The following is a 7612-nucleotide window of genomic DNA, read 5'->3' as shown; positions in this document are numbered from 1 at the left end:
AAAGCGATTTGGATTTCTGATATTTTCAATCTTTTTTTCAAGAAAATTTCAGAAATCATTTTAAAAACGAATCGCCTGCGCCCCCTACATCCGAAACGAGTTTGGAACCCCCCCTCTTTTTTTTGATCGCCCAAGCCTAGTAGATGGCCACAACTGGCTGGAGTGTGAAATGTGGAAAAATTTGCTTTCTCTTGTCCCTTGGTATTGACTGATTTCAGCTACCACAAGAATCGTGGGTTCAAAAACCTGGCACACCTAGGTAATTCAGAAAGCCAAATCAGACACAAATTGGTAGAATTTAAAACCAGAGGTAAAGAGTACACGATGAGCTTAATAGTTTGGCTCTGGTGAGCACAATAGGGTTAGTCCAATAAAATTATTACTACTACTACTATTATTATTGTTGAACCCACAATGTTTCATGTCAACTACCATATGAGTCATTTTTGGACAGGCTGTAAGAGGAAAACACCCTCAGACACTGGACCAGAGGAAACCTGAAAGACATTTTCCCAAAATGAGTTAAAAAGTGACACAAATGGATTGCCACTAGTGGACACTATTTTGCATTGTCCTGTGTTGTCGCTAAAGAGTTACTTTACACATTCATTGCATTGCATAAGTCTTATGTTGTTAACAAAGGAGTTATGAGCTGTCAGGCAGTGCTTTCAGTATGACACTCATACAACAATAATATGGCACAAATATGGTACTGGTCCCTGGCAAATTTGGGAGCATGGAGTGCCTATCTGCCACATCAGATATCTTGAGAATTACTGGTGTGGAGAACACATGGGTCTCCTGCCTATCATTCTACATTAACAATCAGGGCTGGTCTCACCATTTGACACAATTCACATGTTAGATGGCTGGCTGATTTTATTGTTGAGTTTTTTTTTACATTGTGAAAGATTTTCTGACCTGAGGGCAAGGTCCAGTGAAAAGTATACCTGGCCAAATTGTGGACCCTCTGGACCTGAGACTCTTTAACTGAAGCACTTCAGAACAGGAAGGACACAACTTGAGGTTCAATCTAAGTTGGGGTCTCTGAAGAAAAGTAGTTATTTGTGTCTGGATTCTCTATCGTTGGACATAACGGCCAAGCCATGCTTGACATAACTCCGGAAGAGGAGAGAGCAAGTCTTCAGGAATGGCTCCAAATCTGCATCGGGATGTTTCTCTTTGTACCTATACAGCTCCTCAAGGCCTGTCCTGGCCGTCTCCTTGGAGTTGATCTTCTTGAAGATCTCGGTCAGGGTGCCATCAGTTTTCTCCTCTGCTGGACAGGAAGAGCCTTTGTCCTCATCAGCAGTGGTAATCTGCTCTTCTTTAGAGTACCCTAGAATTTTGAATAGGTGGGCTTCCAACTCAGACTCATCTGTGTCTTCTATAAGAATGAGATGATCCAAGACCTCGTCTCCCTTCAGCTTGCAAATGAAGTGCAAAAGAGCCTTCACTGCCCGGAAAGGATAGCCGCTTTGGTACTTCTTCAATTTTTCCTTGGGCCAAGTCTTCATGAAGATGTGAGTATCTAAGAAGACCTGATCCAAATTGATACAGTCAATGGTTTCTGGGAGGCGCTTGGTGATATGCCACAAACACTTGGCCACCATTTCTGAAAAGGCAAAGAGATTTGTGTTGGCTGTCATGCCTTCGCAGAGGAGAAGCAGCAAAGAACTGAATAGCCTGGTCTGATCAGATTTCTGCAAGACTTTGGTGACCAAGAGGTTGACTGCTTGGCTAATTTTGTGCCCTTCTTGATGTTCTTCAACCGGGGAATCCAGCATGAGGGTGACCAGGCTGCACAGCAGGTCCTTCAGAACCCCTGCAGAAGCTTCCCTGGCCAGTCTGTCCACCTGGAAGAGGGCGATCATGCTACAAATGACACGGCTGTAAAGCTCTAGGACCTGCTCCCTTCTCATCTCCTCCTCTGCCGTCACATAGAGCCGATGGAGGAATTTCAGCTGCTGGACTACTGCTATCAAGAATTGGTTGATGTGGCCAGACATGATTTCTACTTTGTCCTCCTGCCGCAGAATCGTTTGGATCAGCAATAGGGCCTCAATGCAGGTGCTGATGTTGCCACTGGCTGCCTGGCAGATGATCATATTGATGTTGGGGGGACTCCTCATCTTGGTCTGAGGCTCAAATGTTACGCTTTGGAGGAGTTGCTTCTCTAGTCTTGGATTGTTGCAGAAGACCATTTCACTAGCATTCTCCACCTCGAAGTGGTCAGGAGGAGAAACGAAATTTTCTTCTTCGTCGGCATATTCGTTTTCAACCTCCTCTTCATCTTCTTCATCATCTGTGCAGTAGTCACTTCCATAATTCTGTTTGAAGGAGTCTGGGGATCCCTGCCTAGCAGCCAGATGGAAGAATAGGCTGCCCCCTTTGTCCTCTCTTCCGTGCTTGGCTTCAGCTGCTTTTATATTCCCTTCCAAGGAACTCATGTGTTTGTCAGATATGTTTCCAATGACCTTGAAGGCTTCAACTCCAAATACATCTCGGGCAGTTCCAATGACTTTCAAGGCAGCATTGTGAACAGCGTTGTTTGAATCCCCTATCAACGTCATGATTGTTTTCAGTGCTTTCTTTGGGTTTGGCTGGCAGACCTCTGGGCCGTATGCCTTGAGCAGCCACCCCAACTCTTTCAAGCACCCCACCCGTTGGTTGGCATTCTTGGCCTGGGCTCCTTCCAGGAGGTAACAGAAGGTCCTTGAAGCTGGGTAAACCACCGTTACCTGCTTCACGATGGCCCGCACCTCTTTCAGGATGGACTCCTTGGCCACCCCCATTTTTAGGAGAAGGTAGGGGAGGAAGGAGGAGGCTTCGTTCTCCATGAGCTCATACTTCTCTTCAATCAGCAGATCAAAGAGTCTTTTCAGGTAGTCTAAGGTCTTCATGAGCACCCATGTGTTGGTATCGAACAAACGCAAGCTGAGCCATTTCAGTAAAAGGTCCAAGCAGCTGATGGCCCCTTCCCGCTCCGCCTCCAAGTGCTTGGCCATCACGTTCAGAGCTTTAATGTGATGCTGAAAATTGGAGTGAAACAGCTCCTCCTGTAACCAGTTGGCAATACAACCACTCATCTGAGCCTTGAGCTGCTCGATGTACTTGCTACTTGGAGTACTAAAGTTCCACCTCAGCACCCTCAGAGCCTTCTCATCCTTTGCCCTTTGTTCTTTGGCCTTAGGAATCAGGATGAAAATGTGGCCCAGCTTGGGGCTCTCTTCTTTCATGCCAAAGTTTGCTTGCATCTTCATATTTTGAAGCTTCTTCATTTTGAGGACAGTGCCTTCTGATTTGGCTTTTCTGACCTCCAAGCTCAATTCACTGGACACCAAAGTTTCAGGAAGGAAAGAAGAAGGTGGGTTGCACTCCTTAGCCAAAGTCATGGTTGACTTGAACCAACATTTGCTCGTTGGGAGCTTGGGAAGGGACTTGGAGAAGCGGATCTGGGGCTTGGTGGAATTTCCTACTTTGAGCTTCTCTAGCATCACTAATACCTGGTCTTGGGAAGCTGGCTTCAGTTTGCTGGCAGCTTCAGACATCTTCTCGAAACCCAGGTGGAGAAGGAAGAAAGGCAGAGCATCATGGGCTGCCATGCTCTTTTCTTCATTCATGTCCTCCAGATCTGCGTAGAGGTGAGGCACACAACGAAACAAGTCTGCAGAGACAGAACCATAACAGGGAGAAGGCAGTTTTTCAGCCAGCCAGCCCAGAATCCCTTGCTTGTGGTTGATATTCTCCTTCTTCATATCCATTGTGGGATCTTCCCCTCCCAACCAATCCTTCATGCCAGTCTGTTCAGCCCAGGTTTCCACAGTTGTAAGAGCCATTGTTCTCAGGTTGCTCTTGTTGTCTCTCAAGATCGCAATGATGGACATTCCCAGAGACTTGACATGATGCCGAAGACCTGGTCCCATGGCCCTGGCCAACTGTTGGAGCACAATCAAGGTCTGCTTCACAAGGGCTTTATTGGAGTCATGCAAGCAAGCCTTCAAGATGTTTGAGAGCTCCCCAATGTTGGGCTGGATGGTATCAACATTGCTGAGGATCCTAGACAAGTCCTCCAACCCATCCTTGCGCACCTTCCAGTTCGGGTCCTGCATTTTTGCCATCAGCTCCCATGAGATCTTCTTCCGGATATCAACATCATCCTTCTCCCTGACAGGCTGGGCATCACCTCCTCTCTGGTCACTCGCACTATCTTTGTTGGACTTGTAGAAGCCACGAGTTGGAAGGGGTGGTCTCTGGCCATGTACCTTCCCAAACTCAACATCTATCTGATAGAGGAGAGGTGACTTTTCATTCTCAAAGAAGGTCCTCAGTGGGAGTCCTACATACAGGTACATGACTCCTAGGAGGTGGAAAGCAGAAGCCCTCTCCTCTGGGTGGATGGCAGCCAGAGCAGTTTTGATATAGCTAATGAGGTTCTTAGCTTCCATGCCTGCAAAGCCAAACTCCTTGATGGCCCCAGACAGCCAGTTGAACGTTTCCGTGTGGGTCCTGGGGCTCTCCTGCAAGAAAGCAGCCTTGGCAACCTGCTCTGCTGTCCAAGGCAATCCACATGCTTCTGCCACTGCAGTTAGAGCTATTTTGGTGTCCTTGCTGCAGATGATATCCCCAATCTTCTCCACTAACTTTCCCAAGACAAGCCGAGCTGCAGTTCTGGAGAAGTTCCCCCTTTGAGCAGTGAGGGTGACAATAGACAGCTTCTTCTGAATCACATGGAGTTTGGTGTCGTTCCATCCCAGTCCTCTATCCAGTAACCGTACTAAAGATTGGCAAGGCATCTGGTGCTTTTCCATCCCTTCCACAGTCTTCTGCAAGGTCTCCAGGGCAGAAAAACGCTCTTTCCAATCTGTGCTGTCCAAGCGTTGGAGACAGGATGCCGGGAAAACAGCTGCGGCTTCCAGGTCACATAATTCTTCTGAAAGTTCCTCCTCTGACTCATCCTTTAGCTCTAGCATCTTAGCTGGACTTGAGTTCTAGAATGTGGAGCATGGCGACTTTGCCCAAGGGGGTGTCTCCCAGCTGAGAGAAAGCCAAGGGCATTCCAGGAAAGGACCGGAGAAGCCAGGGGTCTCTTTGGAGATGTTCTTGGCAACCCCGACCATCTGAGCTGCCCCCTGAGGAGCTGATGGTGCCCAGCCTTTTGGGGAAGGAGGGGGCTGCAGCATAGACTGCAGTGACCCCTGCCTGAAACCTCATGTGGTCATTGTGAGGTCAGTGGCACTTGGCAAGGACAGGCAGAGCAACAAGGGACCTGACACTCCAAAGAGCCATGACTTTGTAGGTATATTTGGTACCTACAGCAGAGGAGAGTGCAGTGTATTCAGTTCTACATATGGTAAGAAACAGGAAAGAAAATACACCAGATGCTCTGGTAAGGTTCAAAAAAGGTTAAAAGCGTACTTTTATTGTTGCAGGTAATACATCTCAGATAAGACTGGACTTAGACAAAAGAAAGTTGCCTAACTTGGGTGGAAGAAGAATTCCTCATTCTGACTCTCTTGCCTCTGTATGAGGCCCCTTCTACACTGTCCTCATATCCCAGGATCTGATTCCATGTTGTCTGCTTTGATTGTATGAGTCTCTACTGTCATATAATCTGGGAAAAACAGGTAATAATTTTATTGTGTGAATTTGCTTTATTATAGAATCACAGAATCATAGAATCCTAGAGTTGGAAGAGACCTCATGGGCCATCCAGTCCAACCCCATTCTGCCAAGAAGCAGGAATATTGCATTCAAATCACCCCTGACAGATGGCCATCCAGCCCCTGTTTAAAAGCTTCCAAAGAAGGAGCCTCCACCACACTCCAGGGCAGAGAGTTCCACTACTGAACGGCTCTCACAGTCAGGAAGTTCTTCCTCATGTTCAGGTGGAATCTCTTCTCTTGTAGTTTGAAGCCATTGTTCCGCGTCCTAATCTCCAAGGAAGCAGAAAACAAGCTTGCTCCCTCCTCCCTATTATTTTACTTTGCTATTGTAATTTAATTTTCTGATGCATTGTGTTTCTTGTATTCTGTATTTTATTGTGTTGAATTGTATTTTAAAGGGCTTGGCCTCATGTTAGCCACCCCGAGTCCCCATTGGGGAGGTGGCACCTTTCAAGAAGAGTTTGCTCCAGGCACAGTCAGCCCATTGTATGCTAATCAAGGTGGTCAGTTGAAAGATCCACACCTAGACCAACTTACAAAAGCCCTTTGTCTCACCTTGGTCATTCCACAGATATATAAACCCCTTTTTTTCCCAGTTCCGGCAGACCTCACCTCTGAGGATGCTTGCCATAGATGCAGGCGAAACGTCAGGAGAAATGCCTCTAGAACATGGCCATATAGCCCGAAAAAACCCACAAGAACTGAGTGATTCCAGCCATGAAAGCCTTCGACAATACAAAGATTATTATTACTAATAATTAATTAATTAATCTGGGATCAGATCTTAGGGTATAGGGAAGTGTAGAAGGGACCTCAGATATCTTGAGGCAAATAAAGGAGAATAAAGAACTAAAAACTTTGGGGAAGAAGAAGAAAGTGAGCTCTACTGCAGGCAAGAAGGCTGAACACCTTGAGCTACATAGATATACGAAACACAGGTGAAAACAAGATGGCAGGCATGCACCGCAAGGTTCTCTCTGTCCCCAATTGCTCCATAGACAAGTGATGATGTGTCTCCACTTCCTGAAGTCTTTGTTTGGCAAATAAGATTAATAACAAAGACCCTCACCATAAAAGTATACAACAGAGTAGCTTAGATAAACTGAACCACCAAGATGAACTGAAACACCTCAACTGGGCTCTCCAGGCCAATGGAGATTCCACCTCAGACATCAGAAGAGCTGCAAGACCAAGAACAAGCCACAAGAGTCAAGACAAAGATCCACCCAGAGGAAAAGGGTTCTTGCCAGACATCAAGGGAACCACAGACCGCAGAGGGAAGCTGATGAGGAAACACAACATACAAACTATCTACAGACCCACCAAGAAAATCCAACAAATGCTACGTTCAGCAAAGGACAAGAGGGATCCTCTCACCTCTGCAGGAGTCTACCGTGTACCATGTAGCTGTGGACAAGTCTACATAGGGACCACCACATGCAGCATTGCCCAGACACGAATCAAGGAACATGAAAGGCACTGCAAACTACTTCAACCTGAGAATTCAGCCATAGCAGAGCACCTGATGAACCAGCCTGGACACAGCATATTATTTGAGAACATGGAAATGCTGGACCACTCTCACAACCACCATGTCAGGCTACACAGAGAAGCCACTGAAATCCACAAGCAGGTTGACAATTTCAACAGAAAGGAGGAAACCATGAAAATGAACAAAGTCTGGCTACCAGTATTAAAAAAAACTCTAAAATTAGAAAAGCACAACAACAGAAAGGAAACAAACAAGGACATCTAATCACCTCTCAAGAAACGATTGCTCCAGGCACTGCCAGGCAATCAAATGCTAATCAAGGTGGTCAGTTGAAACATTCACACCTAACTCCAACAGACAAGAGTCCTTTGTCCCACCCTGGTCATTCCACAGATATATAACCCTTTTTTCCTAGTTCCAACAGACCTCACTACCTCTGAGGATGCTTGCCATA

At 46.4% G+C, this 7612-nt stretch overlaps 1 pseudogene; it reads right to left on the bottom strand.

The window, feature by feature from the left end:
* Positions 1 to 1061: 1061 nt before the first annotated feature.
* Positions 1062 to 4973, bottom strand: LOC132769730 (cytoskeleton-associated protein 5 pseudogene; annotated as a pseudogene).
* Between the last annotated feature and the right edge of the window lie 2639 nt (positions 4974 to 7612).

The sequence above is a fragment of the Anolis sagrei genome, chromosome 3 (assembly GCF_037176765.1).
Source record: "Anolis sagrei isolate rAnoSag1 chromosome 3, rAnoSag1.mat, whole genome shotgun sequence".
NCBI lineage: Eukaryota > Metazoa > Chordata > Lepidosauria > Squamata > Dactyloidae > Anolis > Anolis sagrei.
The sequence above is the reverse complement of the archived record's forward strand: the minus strand, read 5'-3'. Positions and strand labels throughout refer to the sequence as shown.